At 35.5% G+C, this 16374-nt stretch overlaps 1 protein-coding gene across 4 annotated transcripts in view; it reads left to right on the top strand.

The window, feature by feature from the left end:
* pnut (septin 7-like protein pnut) overlaps positions 1 to 16374 on the top strand; it is a 201757-nt gene that overhangs the window by 11780 nt on the left and 173603 nt on the right. For 2 of the 4 annotated variants that reach the window (XM_089095253.1, XM_089095251.1), the window contains exon 1: positions 5946 to 6169. The exons of the other annotated variants lie outside the window; for them this stretch is intronic. The gene's annotated coding sequence lies outside the window, so the exon portion shown is untranslated. Of the gene's footprint in view, positions 1 to 5945; positions 6170 to 16374 lie in introns of those variants that run through there. 4 annotated transcript variants of the gene reach the window in all.

Below are 16374 nucleotides of genomic sequence, written 5' to 3'. Positions count from 1 at the left end.
ATGCATTTAAAGTATTAGCGGTTTTTTTTATCTTTCCTTATCCTTTTTCGGTAGCTGGTATTTACCCCCCCCCCCGAAAAAACCGCCTGAGGAAACTAATCCCCCCGGAAAATATCCCGGAGAACAGACATGTAAAAATACCCCCTCCCCCCCCCCACCGAAAGCTATCGCATCCTTTGGAATATGAGAATTACGGCTCACTGATCCGTTCAAAAGTCGGCCTAGTTTGTTTGAAGAAAATCCCCCCGAAAACTAAACGTTGAAAATGTGAATATTTAGTCAAACATAGAAGCATTGATCTAAGCTATGGTTCTTTTTCAGTTATCCAATAAATAAAAACATGTTTTTAGTCGCATCCTTTTGAATCTGTGAAATCTTTGGAAACTAAACTGCTAACTAGCAGGAAGTGCTTTAAAAAGGGTCAGAGCTAATTATATGACTCGCGCTGGAGTCTTGTGTCAAAACAGAGCGGTATTTTCATTAAAAATTGACAGAAGTCAGTGATCGCTTTAGCTGGAAATATAGAAGGAAGGAATTTAACGAAAGGATAATTATTTCTTTTTGCGAGAACACTGAGCCGTTCAAAAGTCGGCCTAGTTTGTTTGAAGAAAATCCCCCCTAATACTAAACGTTGAAAATGTGAATATTTAGTCAAACATCGAAGCATTGATCCAAGCTATGGTTCTTTTTCAGTTATCCAATAAATAAAAACATGTTTTTAGTCGCATCCTTTTGAATCTGCGAAATCTTTGGAAACTAAACTGCTAACGAGCAGGAAGTGCTTTAAAAAGGGTCAGAGCTAATTATATGCCTTCGTGCTGGAGTCTTGTGTCAAAACAAAGCGGCATTTTCATTAAAAATTGACAGAAGTCAGTGATCGCTTTAGCTGTAAATATAGAAGGAAGGAATTTAACGAAAGGATAATTATTTATTTTTGCGAGAATTTGATTGTAAAACAATGGTGGGGGGGGTTAGGGTAAAAAGAATATATTTTATGTTTTCCATTGATTATACTTATGTTTGTATGGGTGGGGGGGGGGTGGGGCCAAAGGAAGAGATGTACGTGTTAGCTGAATATACGGGAGGATGTCCAAAGAAAATTCGTTTTGAAAATAAAAATGCACTTACATTGCTAATTGCGGCTGCCAAGGCCTCAAGCTCATCAATTATGTTAATTGTTCTATCCATTGTCTCACAATACTTTCTGATAATTGAATCACATTGCATGCCCGTTATATACGAAATCTCAAGGTCAAATTGTTATGTAAACAAAGCCCTCTGATTGGCTGAGAAGGAAACACGTGATCTAACTGTTTCCGGGAAACTCATAGCATTCTCTGAGAGCGTGCCCAAAACAACAACAACAACAAATACTGTTTCCTATTTCTGGACACCATGACATTCGCCTCGAGCATGTACATGTCCAAAACAACAACAAATGCTGTTTTCTATTTCTGGAAACTCATAACATTCGCTGAGAGCGTGCACTTACAACAACAACATCGACCTTGACATTCGCTGAGAGCGTGCACTTACAACAACAACAACCTCGACCTTGGAAATTTAGGTCATTGACACACTTTGATTACACAATCAATTTCTCAGAAATCCATCTCCCCTAGGGACTCTATGCCCATATTAGGAGCCCCGTCAGCATTAAAAATGCTGACAGGACCACGTGGTCATGTTCGGAGTAGCACCCCCCTTTCTACTACCGTGCTCGACTTTTGAGGGTGAACGGAAAAGGGAATCAACAGAGATTATTCTACTGGACATAAAATAATTAAACACAAGAAATGCATTACCTCTTATGGCAAAACGAGAAAGTCTAAAGAGAAGAACATTGTGGGTTAAAGAATCAAAAGCTTTACGAAAATCATAGAATAAAACAACATGATCAAATCACAGTCTAGGACAAAATGAAAAAAGTTCAATATAAATGTGTAAGCACACTCAGTTGAAAGATTTTTTCAAAAATTAAATTGGAAATCGTGAAAAAAAATCTATAGAAATAGAAGAAGTATTAAGACCTGATAATATCCAATCTTAAAAAGTTTCATTAAGCACAGACAATGGAGATATTGGCCGAAAGTTAGCTGGATCCTTTCATGGCCCACTTTTGTATAGTTTGATAACTTGAGAACGATCGAGAGTATTCGTGAAATTACCGTGCTGACGCGAAAGGTAAATAAGTTTCATTAAGGCGATGTGACACCTTAAAACTCATCTGCGGGCTTCAGCGTCGACTGACCGTCTCAAAGACAAAAGGTCCATTAGCAAGTTCAACCAGGGCACTAGCTATCATGAAAATCTGTTGATAATTTATGGTTTGACTGAAAAAAATTGAAACTTTACTTCCCTTTGTCGGTGAGTTTGTCAATCAAAGTCGGTAGCACCACAAGAAAAAGTGGCCAAACTACTCAGATGATTCTTGGGGCTGATTTTTTCGTGTTCCGAGCAGGCAGCTGGAACATTTTAAGGGACTGTCCTTTTCTAAGATTTAAAAAGAAAATTATGCTCCGTTTGATCGAGAAAACAAAATTCATACTTCCTAATAGTAAAACTTCCATTAAATCTGAATACCTCTTTCTCCGGCACAAAACGGGGCAAAGTTTATTGGTCTTTTTAAGATTTCTGTGAAAGTAGGTGTCGGCTTTTAATTTTCTGTTGCTTTATTTTTTTTCTAGGATTTCTAGGAAAGTAGGTGTCGGCCTTTAATTTTCTGTCATTTTTTTTCAAATATCTTACCGAAGCTCTACAAGTTATAGCAAGACTACCCAATCATAAGTTATTGGTCTTTTTAAGATTTCTTTCAAAGTATGTGTCGGCTTTTAATTTTCTGTTGGTTTATTTTTTTCCATGATTTCTAGGAAAGTAGGTGTCGGCTTTTAATTTTCTGTCATTTTTTAAAATATCTTACCGAAGCTCTACAAGTTATAGCAAGACTACCCAATCATAAGTTATTGGTCTTTTTAAGATTTCTTTGAAAGCTGGTGTCGGCTTTTAATTTTCTGTTGCTTTAATTTTTTTCTATGATTTCTAGGAAAGTAGGTGTCGGCTTTTAATTTTCTGTCATTTTTTTCAAATATCTTACCGAAGCTCTACAAGTTATAGCAAGACTACCCAATCAAAAGTTATTGATCTTTTTAAGATTTCTGTGAAAGTCGGTGTCGGCTTTTAATTTTCTGTTGCTTTTTCCGATGTCTTATCCAAGCTCAATAAGCTATGATAAGACCACCCAATCGATTCTAAATAGTTTGACCACACCAACTAAAAATGTTTATAATGGACGAGATAGTGTGATTCTTTATGGTATCGCATCGCCTTTAAGGTACGGTATTTCTTTCTAGTTGGATGTCTTTTTTTTTCAAAAATCAAATTAAAAATCATGAACAGTTTATAATGGGCGAGATAGGGTGATTCTTTAAGGTACCGCATCGCCTTTAAGGTACGGTATTTCTTTCTAGTTGGATGATTTTTTCGAAAATCAAATTAAAAATCATGAAAAGCCATGAATAAGAACATCCGTAAATTCGACAAAAAACAAATTCAGATTAAATTATGCCGCCAACTGTAACTGCAAGTGACAACGCTGAATTCGGACAGCTATTAGCAGGGTCTTCCCGGTTAAAAAACCTTATCTGTGTTGCTGTAAAAATGAAATTCGTTGTTCTCAAATCAGATTCTAGCCTAAATAGATATGAGTTATCCAAAATATAATTTTTTTCTTCTGGTAACAAATAAAAGTAATTCTTTTTTCAAAATATGTTGTGCCTAAAAGTTTTACTCGATTTCAACAATTTCGAAATGTTCGTGCTGATGGAGTCATTTTGAGAGACAGATTTGAGGGGACGTGACAGTAAAAATAGATAAAAGAATAGAAGTCAGATTCTGCGCATTTTTTTTCAATATCCTGTTTCTAAAAGTGTCGCGTGATTCCAGCAATTTCAAAATGTTGGGAGTGATTAGCAATCACTGGACAGAGTGATTCAGTGAGTGAATCACGAGAGACAGATTCGAGGGGACGCGACTGTAGAAATAGGTAAAAGGAATTGAAGCCAAATAGAAAGAAGTTCCATAAGAAATAGCTAAAACAAATTGAAGCAAAATCGAAAGAATTTTCTAAGAAATAGAAGATACAGCAAAATTTCCTTGTTTAAAATTTGCTATAAACTCAGAATCATGCTAATTTTTGAATATTGAAACTATCTTAGAATAAAGAGTTCAGTCTGCTGTTTGTTCTGTCTAAGCATGGTCTAACAAAAATTGACGAAAGAAATTTTGTTCTTGTTTTTCTAAACTCTTAAGAAACAACTATTATTTCAACATTAACAAATTTAGCGCCACCTCAGTTCAACGGTGAAATTTTACAGAATGTTACCTCTTTTTTCTATCTCTATGGACAACCCAAATTACAGGGGTATTTGATTGAAAACAAAATTCTCGCTTTGAATCACGGGATTGTAAAAAAGGCAAATCTTATGATCTAAAAAATACCCGCAGACGGATAGTCTTGGGCAAAGCGTATTTTGGCGCAATATTTGAATAGTTGAAAAGGCGGAAGTTGTGAGATTATTAAAAGGCCGAAATTATTTGGAATATCATGTATTTTCTATCCTACCTTCTCCGTCCCCCCCTGCAAAAAATGTGGCCTCAAATATTTAAGGGCATATCAAGAAAAATATCAAAGACAAGATTAGATAAAGAGAAGAAACTAACTCTGCGGTTTCTTTGAATTTTTTTTGAAATTTTGAATTTTTGCGATTTAAACTAGCTGTGTGATTTCTTTGAAAAAGAAGAGTTCATTCTTTTGAGTTTTTCTGACAGTCAGACAATCCAAAATGGATTACCCTCGATTGCAGTACGGCTTTGAATTTTATAATCCAAACGAGAATCTGATTTGTTCGATTATGAAGCGGAATTAGAATCCACAATTAAGTTGTAAATAGAAATCAAATTTGACGATCAGATTCTCAATTTCTGAATCCGGGTTGTCAACCGAAAAGGCTTTATATGTAATAATTGGAAAGGTGCTGAAGTCGGACTTCTTTTGCTTTCACCAACTCTCATTCCAAAGCCTCAATTTCAAACGCCTCCTTTTGTTGTGAATTAGGACCGACTCAGTGGCGGATCCAGGGGGTTCTTTTAAGGGTACGTCACCACCCAGAAGGTCAAAAGTTGCACTGGTACTTATTAAGAATTCGGTAAACATGCAAGAAGTCAAGTTTCGTTAATGCTAATGAGATAAAACAAAATAGGATAAAAATATAATAGTTTATAAAAAAATTTATGCTATATATTTGCACATTGAGGGGGTGGGGTGGGGGTAAAGCTTAGTGTACATTAAATACGTAACCTAACATAACCTAGGTACCTTTTTTGCCCCTTTAACCTCAAAAACTAAAGTTTAAATATTTTTCACAGAGTGAGCAATACCTCACTAGACAGCGGAAACCTGTTTTTCAATAGGATCTTTGAGATTGTATATGCGGTTCTTCTCGTGTGTTTGCCGGATTCTTAATAAGTACTGTTGCACTAATTACCGGGTCAGAGGGGCAAAAAATACCAATGGGGGAGGCAAATTTTTATCGGTACCTTCTCCAAACATTAATTCTGCATCTGCCCCAGTACGACTCCTTAGGTTATCGGCGCATTCAGACTCCCGACATTAGGCAATTCACATGAGATGCGATAAAGTTGTAATTTGACATCTACAAAACCATTAACTCGAGACCGTCTGTCAGCAAACTACGTTTTTTGGTTGCCTTCTTTAACGACATGAATAAACAACCTCGGAAAAATTCGTGGCGGTGTTTTGAGTGTTTAACTTAGATACTCTTGAGTATGACATTTGTCTCTAGTTTTGTTGTGTGATTTGAGACGATTCTTTGTTGAATTGTTTTTGGTGCGTGAAAAAACCGGATTATTCCGTGTACATGGTCTGTGGTCTTAAGGCTGGATTGTGTGTTTTTTTGTGAATCTTATTTCTTTGGATTTATGGAATGATATTACCAATTGTAAATAATTTCCGAAGGGCCTTTTTCCAGAAGCTACAATGCCATGGTGTTTCTAATATCGTCTGGATATTTGTGAAATGATGCCAAACTAAATAAATTCAGTGCGGTGGGGCACAAGCCAAAAAGTTCTGAAATTTATAAAAAAAAACTTGGTAAGAAATTGCACCGAAAGAATAATATGGTTTATCCTTATTGGGGTTAAAAAGGAAAACCCTCAAATTTATATTGTTTTTGAAACTAATACCAAGATTGTTGGCCTTATTGATTTTTGTCAAGCTTTGGAATATGAACAATTATTTTGATTCAAATTTTTTTAATTTAGATATATATAGGGGTTCTTTTACCACTTTTTGGTGTAGAATATAGTGGTTGGTGTACCATTTGGTGTAGAATAGTGGTAGTACCATTAGATTCCTTTTTTATGCTCTTTTCAAATATAATGGTCGCTTTTCTGACATTACATCCCCCTCCCCTAATGGTCCCAGGTATGTTTCTCTGTTACTTAAATTTAGTCAAACGTCATAGGTTCTTTGTTCAAAGGGGTTTATATAGTCTTTACTGGATGACATTTAGTTTCTTCTGAGTGAATTGCAAGGGAATGTAGATAAAATATTATTCGAAATTATTTAAAAAAGTGGATAATGATTTAAGAAACCGTGGTAGTCTTATTAATAAAAACATCCTGTCTATTATAAAGTAGGAATTTTATTGTTTGTGTTTTAGTTTATATATATATATATATACTATGTGTTTTAGTTTATATATATATATATATATATATAGTATATATATATATATATATATATATATATATATATATATATATATATATATATATATATATATTTATAAGGCTATATTTTGGACCATCAGGTGGGGTGAACTGTCAAAAAAGCGACCTTGATATTTGAAAAAAAAATGTAAAATAAGGAATCTAACGGTGCTTTTTTATTTGTTTTGCATATATCCTACAGAATTGGTCATTCCCAAATTTTTTTAGGGAACCAAGAGGGCGAAAATACGATAAAATTCTATATGTGGGGCTTTTTGCAATCTTCGAAAGTAGTTGAATTTTGTGATTGAAGCTTTCAGGAATGTTTTAGAGCCTAAGGTATGAGCTGGGGAGACCTTTATAAGTTTCGCCCTTCACCCCCTTTCGCCTCTAAAGGGCACTGAGCTTCGATGACCCTGTACAATTTTTGAGTTTAAAAATGAAAAATTCAGGAGTAGATATAGAGCACACAATGCTCAAAGAAAGTATGACGGTACTTACGCATTATATGGGCCCTTCTAAGTTGGTTAATGCTAATGAAATAGAATAAAATAGGATGAATATATAATAGTTTATGACCAAGTTTGGGCTATATATTTGCACATTAGGGGGGAGAGGGTAAAGCATAGCATATATTAAATACGTAACGTAACCTAACCTAGGTACCCCCCCCCCCCTAAACTCTCAAAACAACAGTTTAAATATCGTAAACGCAGTGAAAACCATGCTTTGCATTGCATTACTCTATAGCAGTATCTTGAATTAAACCGTCTGGCGGGTTTCTCGTGACTGGTTTCCTTGTAAAGGCCCATATAATGCGTAAGTACCAGTAGGACTTTGCTAAATCCTGATTTATATGGTTTCAAAGAACTTGAAAAGTTGTGTCTTAAATTTCAAAAGAATACTAATGGAACTGAAAATCACAATTAAATAATTGGAATTGTGTTGTCTAAACCTAGAGTCAAAGAAAAGCGGACTCAATGCAAAATCGAAGGAAAATTTTCTAAGTTTCATATGTTCTATTTTTTCTAAAAAAAAAACTTCAAATTTTTTCCTAAAGTCAAATCGGGCATAAGCAATTTACAAAGTCTTAGCAATAGGGAAAGGATAGCTGCTTAAAAATACCCATGCATTGCAGAATAGGCTATCTCCGAGAATCATTCCCCATTTAGGCCTTTTGTTTAATCGTTAAGCCTTAATAGGGGAAGAGCCAGAATTTTACTGACCCTCTCAAACCTTTAGAAATAGGGTAAGGATAGGTGCTTAAACACAACCATCCAGGGCTTAACAGGTAGCAGCCTCTGAATTCATTCCTACATTCTATTTTGTCTTATCCCAAACATAGCATATATCAAATACGTACCTAATCTAGAGTAGGTACCTTTTCCTTCCCTAAATCACAATAGTTTAAATATTGTAAACTCAATGAGAAACCACGCTGTTCGATCCATTTGTCTCTTGCAAATACCCGTTTGACTGGTTTCCTTTAGTGTTTTCTTCTACAGTATATAGCGGTAGCGTTGAGTATAATGCATAAAAAAAAACAAACAAAGAGAAAAATCTCAATGAAAAAAAAAAAAAACCCCAAACAAACGAGACTGTGGCCAGTGGAGAGAAAAGAAAAGACAAATGCAAAACAACGCGGATATTTCGCCTGTATCCAAACAAGGCGTCTTCAGCACGAAAGAAACACAAGAAGAACAGGATAAAAAAAAAAAACAAGACAAAACTAAAAACCAATAAAACCACCACCAAAAAAAAAAAAAATGTACAAGTGGTGCAAACTGATCCAAGTAGGGAAAAGATGCTATTATAGAGTTACTTCAGTGAGGACACCAGAGTAACTGAGGAAAAATAATAAAACTGTAAATTACTTTAATTATTCAGTTGCGAAATAATCCTTTTATTGGCTATTACTGAAGCAAATCGTTTTGGTCTAGCAGGTAAAATAGTCCCCTGGTGATTATTTAAAATCTTTATTCCCTTATTGACTGTTGATTCACTCTTTAGAAGGTTATCATAAATTGGGTCAATATTTAAATTACCTGTGTCCCTATTTATTGAAAGGTTAGCAAACACATGTTTTTTTATTTCTATGGCTTTCCTCACCCATTGAGTGTACCCCTTATCATTTGAAATAGTTAAGGTTTCATCAAATTTTACAAAGTAATCTAGTTGAAACCAAATATGTTCAGCTAAAGTTGAAACAAAAGTTTCTCGAGGCTTGCTTAATTTTAGGGTTTTTTTCTATTGAATTTCGATGTTCAATAAACCTTTCAACAAATTGTTGGTGAGTCCTACCAATATAGAACTTCCCACAAGAACACAGAATTTTATACAACACACTTTCTAAATTTACCCGGGTTAAATCCTTACCTGAAATAAAGAAACTACCCATTGGCCTCAACGATTGGAAACATGTATCAATACCAAATTTACGTAAAACCTGAAAGTTTCTCACCCAAACCAGGTACAAATGGTAATGAAATGAAACTTTTTGATACATCTAGATCTAAAGACTGAGAAACCCCAATAACCCTACTATCATGTTTAACCCGTCTATTTTCAATTATTTTTTCAATGAACTTAATTGGGTAACTATTACAAAACAAAATATCCCTCAAGTATAACAGTTCCGAATCCAGAAATTCCTGGGAACAAATTCTAAGGGCTCTATCCACTAATGAAATTACAACCCCCCCGTTTCATTGACTTACGATGGCAAGAGTGAAAATTCAAATACCTATCATTGTGTGTTGGTTTTCTGTAAATCGAGGAAAGTAAATGGAGATCCCTTTTAATTAATAAAATATCCAGAAAAGGTAATTTATTATTATCCTCAAATTCAGCTGTAAATTTTATATTATTATCAAACTATTTAAATGCTTACAAAATAGGTCTAAGGAATCCAATCCATGTTTCCAATCGCACACCACATCATCCATGAACCTACCCCACAAACAAGGGGAGATTCTAAAACAGTGTATAGCGGAGCTTTCAATGGCATCTATGAAAAGATTTGCCAATAAAGGAGAAAGAGAAGCCCCCATTATCACTACCGCCCTTAATGTGCAAATATATAGACCAAATTGTATATTTTCCATCTATTCTGTCACTTCTCTTTGTCTTCTCTCACGCTAAGCTAGCTCAATTTAAATTGGTTCAGAAAATTAATTGTAATAAAAGTACCTCTAATTCTAGAAGCCAGGCAATTTCTTTTCCCATGATGTTTTCAAAAAAAGAAATTCAGGCTGCAGTTTTGGTTTCTGATTGTCTACGTGACGATCGATACAGAATGTATATCTTTCCTTAAATTTTTCCTGATACGTTGGAAAGAAGCTTAGACCCTTTTTCATAATCAAAAGAGCCTTTAAATAGCTATCTACGATGTTCTAATGCCTCGCCAGCGCGAAGAAAAAATGTGGAAAAGTGCTACCCAAGCTAAAATGTGATTCTCTTCAATTTGAAGGGTTTTTGACCAGGGTAATTGAGTGAGTGAATGAGTGAGTTCTTTATTTAACAATAAAAATCATAACAAAAAACTACATCAATAAAATTTCCCCCATAAGGCTCCATGGTCAGGAAAGAACAGGAAAAAAAATACCAATACAAAAAAATATATAAACAAAATCCAAAAAAAATAATAATAAAAAAAAATCCAGTCACCCTACCTTAATAATCCCCAGAATGACAAGCTAGGCAGGGGATAACACATGAATTCACCAACTCAAATAAATATCCAACTCAATCCAGAGACATCAACTCCAAGGGAAACCGGAAAAAAACTTAATTACTTGCTAGAAAATCTCTAACATAATTTTTTAACATACCAAACGAGTGGCAGCTTCGTGTAGACACAGGGAGCGTCTTCCAAATCCTGTTGCAAGTTGTCAGAGGGTTGAAGTCAGACCTCACTGATGGAGTATGAAGAATGTGTAAATTGCTGGAAGTGCGGAGATGATAAGTCGATTGATCAGCAACAAAAGATATATTATTACATAGAGCAGCAGGAAGATGGTTGTGCAACTGTAAAAATATGAAAAAAGAACAAGAAAGAAAATAGAGAGATTTCAAATCAAGCGAGCGTTTAAGTGAAGATCGGTTACTTTCCTTAATAAGAGTCCTTGCTTTATCATAAAGTTTTGAAAGTGGCATCAGAGACGAGGGAAAAGTCGACATCCAAATAACAGAACAATATGAAACATAAGACTGAACTAGGCTGTAGAACAAGATTCTAAGAATCTACCCTGGAAATATGTGTTTAAGCTTTCTAAGGATTCCAAGACTCCTGGAGACTTTCATTTTAATCAGGTCAATATGATGCGAGAAGTAAGGATTTTCGTCAAGCAAGATGCCTAGGAATCGAACGTAACGATCCGGGGTCTACTTAGAGAACCTCTTAATACATGTATTTCATTTAAGTCAGTGCAAGCCTTTGAAACTCAGGAGAAAATGAGAAAAAATTACTTCCCAACATTTAAGACAAGATAATTTACATCAAACCATTGGATAACTCTTTCAAAAACCGTATTTATCTTTGAACGATGATCAGACCCAGTTCTACCAGCTGTGCCAAGAGTACTGTCATCAGCAAAAGCAAAAAGTGCATCCGGTGAGGAGGAGAGGGTGAACTCCTGTCACAATTAATGACGGATGCTGGCTGACAAGTACGACAGCAAATGGTAGGTTTTAAGTTTTGAACCGCATTAATAAGGTCAATGACGTAGATTAAAAAGAGTATTGGCCCAATAACAGATCCTTGTGGACCGCCAAACTCTATTCCCGAAGGGTTAGAAAAGTGCGGATCAACCGAGATGACTCGACCAGAGAAATATGGTAAATACTAAGAATAAGCATTCCATCTTATACCAATTTGGGACAGTTTCCAAAGAAGTATCTTATGTGTTAATGAGTCGAATGCTTTTCGTACATCGAGAAAAAGAGCAGCAGGTATCAGACCAGTGTCAAGAACTGAATGTGAATAATTTGAAAGAGTTGCGCATACATGCTCAGTTGAGTGCTTAACCCTAAAACCAAGCTGAAAATCATGAAAATAGTATTTAGAATTAAGAAAATTAAGAAGTCGAGAAAGCATTGCTTTTCAAATATTTTACTAAACACTGATAAAAGGGATATGGGACGATAATTTGTATGATAATTCCTTGATCCGCATTTAAGAAGAATAATAACGCGAGCACGGTTTAAAGCACTTTGGAGAACACCATTTTCAAAGGAAAGATGATAAGTCTCGTAAGGGTAGAAATGAGGAAAGGAAGAATGAACTTTGCAACCTTGGTCGGAACCCAGTCTGGGCAAAAAGATGAAGAACCCCTCATACCAATCACGATTCCGGCTATTTCAGTTTCAGATGCAGGTTCCAATGCTCTTGATATAGGATAAGGCGGTCCAAGTTAAGACCTAAAGTCGGGTACAGAAGAAAAAGGATTTACAGAAGAGGTTGAAGTTTTGCTGATATTATCAAAATGGTAAGTAAACGTATCTCGAACTTTTAGCTCACCCTCTTAATTTTGCCTTCCAACACAATGCTTGAAGGGGAAGAAGGAGGCAGAGAAGATGGCCTGATAACAGAATTGATTACTTGTCATGTCTTCCTAATGTCTTTACTACACGCAAAGAATTTTCTGTTATAAAACAACGATTTGGCCTTTCGGCAAAGCGAATTGTAAAGTCTTCTATAAGCTTTGAAAAGTTGAAGTCGAGAATCACGAGAAGATGGCTTAGAGGACCTGTAAGCCTTCCAAATATTATTTTTCCTCCTCCAACTTTTAAGGAGTCCCGGAGTCATCCAAGGATTCAAAGGGGTTGTTCTTTTCGATGCCAGATTTGAATGGGGCGCAAAACATGTATCCAAGGTAACTTCGTTCAAAGAATCATTAAAAGAGTTAAACAAAGAATCTATATCAGATTCATTTTCAGAAATACTCCACAAACAACCCGCCAACCATGACCTAAGAAGATGCAAACCCTGATCATTAACTTTTAAAGAGGAAAAACCAGCTCCTTGGTTCCTCCTTGGCAACGCATCGGAAAAATCATACGTGGAAAAAACAGGAAAATGGTTTGAGATATTACTCGTCAAAATATCAAATTTGCATACTTTTTATTTTGATCCGTCGTTATTTTTGAGGGTTTTTAAGCTCTTATTCGGAATTCCCATAAATATTTTTTCGTCATTTTGAGCCTATGTATATATATATATATATATATATATATATATATATATATATATATATATATATATATATATATATATATATATATATATATATATATATATATATATTCCCTAAGGATAGTTTAGGCACTTATTTTACTGACCGTATGTCAAACAAAAAGCTATACAAAAGTCGTTGTTCGTCCTAGGACAATAAAGGGGGTTAAGAATAGCTAGAATGTGGCTAGACTTCCGAAGAGCCATCTTTGGCCAGAAGGCTTTTTGGTTATATATCTGGGCCCAAACGAAAATCAGGGCGCCCTGAATGGGTTGAGAAGTTATTATAAATAAATTAATTAAAGCAAATTAAAACTTCATGAGAGGAGGTAAAGAGTAAGGCTCTGAATTGGTCGGTGTGGGAGAGGAACGTGCGTAGCTATTTTCTTCTTAGGTGGCTTTTTTGTTACAGTGAATTGTTAATGGTAGTAGTAGTAGTAGTATGTATAATTGTTTGAATCTTTTTTTGTTTAGTTTACTGAAAAATCATGTATTCAAATAGCCAATGTTTGCCTGTTCCCATGTTTATTTTGTCAAAAGTGAGAGCATTTCCAAGCAGTGCCAATTCCAACCAGTGCCAAGCAGTGCCAATTCCAACCAGTGCCAAGCAGTGCATTTTCAAGCAGTGCTGGTATCTTGATAGAACGTAGTTGTGATGTATAAGACTTAAAAGACGTTATTTATCAAGTAGACAATTAAATCTAATGCACAAATAACAGTCCTAATTCGAACTGGAAGTTTTGTCTCATTTAAATTTTGCCTTCATTTGTTATTCGTTTGGAAATGTCAGAGGTTCATGCATCTATTGTCTCTTCAATAATCATATAATGAAATGCCTAAATTATATATTAAATTTACATATACAAAGAAAAAAAAATCAAATACTAATTTTTTCTTTATCCTCAGTGGCGTAGAGAGGTCTTCTGAAATCTGGGACGGGGTTTCAACGTGTCACCACTTCTTTTGGGATTCCCCCTAACTATTAAACATAGTCTTATTGACATTATTATAACATCAATGTTATTATAAATACGATTATTATATGTGGTAAAGTCATTTGTGAGTTGTTAAAGGTATAGCTACACATACACTTATAAGACCCTATAGTCGTATACCTGATAATTAGCAAAGACTAATTTTTACATATACAAGACATTGTCTGAAACACATCAAATAAAGTTTAAAGTAATCAAGGAGGCACACTTGTGCCTCTATAAAGAGGCGACCCACCACAATGTTAAGCGATTTCAGATCCTAGAGGTCGCAGAGAGACGGCGGTAATCGTATTTTGTAGCCCAAGCTCAAACTAAGAAACTTGCAAAATTTCATCCTCCTCCGAATTTATCTTCATGTGGTAAACTGGGCCGGAAGTTTCGACCCTCCCACCACAGCCCCCCTTTAACGTTGTCCGATTGGGCTGAAATTTAGAGGTTGAGCTTTCCTATGGCCCAAGAGCGTATCCTCGAAATTTTAGCTCAATCCAATCACTCCTTCCCTGTTTTCAAAAAACCAAATAAAGCCACTTAAAATTCATCATTTCTTTTTTTTTCTTATCCACGCCTACAGGCCACAGTTGGCTACTGATCCGGGTGAATGAGGACTCATTCGAAGCAGAATTTGCCTGTTAGGGCCTTTTGATATTTTCAGACCGAAAAAATGATCCCCCGAATTTACATTAACGAAAAACCTTATTTTCCTATAAGAGCCCATGTTAATTTTTCCCACCACAACCCCCCTTTCACGGTGTCCTATTGAGCTTAAATTCAGAGGTTAAGGTTTCCTGAGTCCCGGGATCTTATCCTTAAAATTTCAGCTCAATCCGATCACTCCTTCCCTTTTTTCCAAAAAACAAATATCAAGATTTGCGGGGATTTACCTACGTCAAAAATAGATCCCATTTACTAAAAAACAATTACAGTTGTGTGTCATTAGTCCCGCGATTGATACTCCAGACTATCAGGCGAAAAACCTGGGTTCGATTCACCGTCGGAGCAAATTTTATATATACTGAATTTAAACTTTAAAAAAGAAACTCAGTTTCTTTTTTAGATTATTTGAAAAAAACTACGTTGTCTAAAGAGTTAAAGAGGCTGAGTTACAAGGTCGAACTTTAAAACGTACAGGGATTAGGAGGCACAGTTGGGGGGCTGTTAAAGAGGCTGAGTCACAAGTTCGAACCTTAAAACGTACAGGGATTAGGAGGCACCCTGTACAACGTGATTTGAGTATTCAGGAATTAAAAGCCTTAACACAAGAATGTTCAATAGCGGGAGGTTTGGGGGCGGCAGCCCCCCAACTTTAACTCCTGACACGATCAGCTAACAGTTAGTCAAGCAATAATAAGTAATAAACTGTACAAAAACGTGCAGAAATTATTTGAAAAAAACTACGTTTTCTAAAGAGTTAAAGAGGCTGAGTTACAAGGTCGAACCTTAAAACGTACAGGGATTAGAGGCACAGTTGGGGGGCTGCCGCCCCCCAAACCCCCGCTTTCGCAGCCTTTAAATATAAAAAAAAATTTCTTTAAACTGAAAGTAAGGAGCGACATTAAAACTTAAAACGAACAGAAATTATTCCGTATATGAAAGGGGCTGTGCCCTCCTCAACGCCTCGCTCTTTACGCTAAAGTTTTTATTGTTTAAAAAAAGAGTTGTGAGAAAGTCAAACTTTAGCGTAAAGAGCGAGGCGTTGAGGAGGGCACAGCCCCTTTCATATACGGAATAATTTCTGTTCGTTTTAAGTTTTAATGTCGCTCCTTACTTTCAGTTTAAAGAAATTTTTTTATATTTAAAGGCTGCGAAAGCGGGGGGTTGGGGGCGGCAGCCCCCCAACTGTGCCTCCTAATCCCTGTACGTTTTAAGGTTCGACCTTGTAACTCAGCCTCTTTAACTCTTTAGAAAACGTAGTTTTTTTTCAAATAATATTAAAAGAGTCCTAATTTATTGCTCCATATACAAGGAAAAAACGCTTGCTTACTAAATAATAACACAAATTTCAGAAGAGGAGGATATAGTTTGAATAATTAAGAAAAATACTTAAATTTCTATGATATGGATTTGTTATCCACAAATGTCAGAGTGAGTCAAACTCAATCGGTTCTTTTGAAAAAATTCGTACTTATGTATTACATGGTACACACGAAAGAAGTCAATTTTGATTAATGCTAATGAAAGGAAATAAAATTTAATGAATATATAATAGTTTATAAACAAATTTGGGCTATATTTTTGCACATTAGGGGGTGGGAGGTAAAGCAAAGCATACATTAATTAAATAACCTAACCTAGGTACCTTCTCCCCCCAAAACCCCAAAAAAACAACAGTACAAATATTGTAAACGCAATTAACAATCA

Source organism: Artemia sp. Qi Xiang Cuo, chromosome 10 (assembly GCF_049724085.1).
Source record: "Artemia sp. Qi Xiang Cuo chromosome 10, ASM4972408v1, whole genome shotgun sequence".
NCBI lineage: Eukaryota > Metazoa > Arthropoda > Branchiopoda > Anostraca > Artemiidae > Artemia > Artemia sp. Qi Xiang Cuo.
This window is presented reverse-complemented; position numbering and strand designations above follow the sequence as displayed.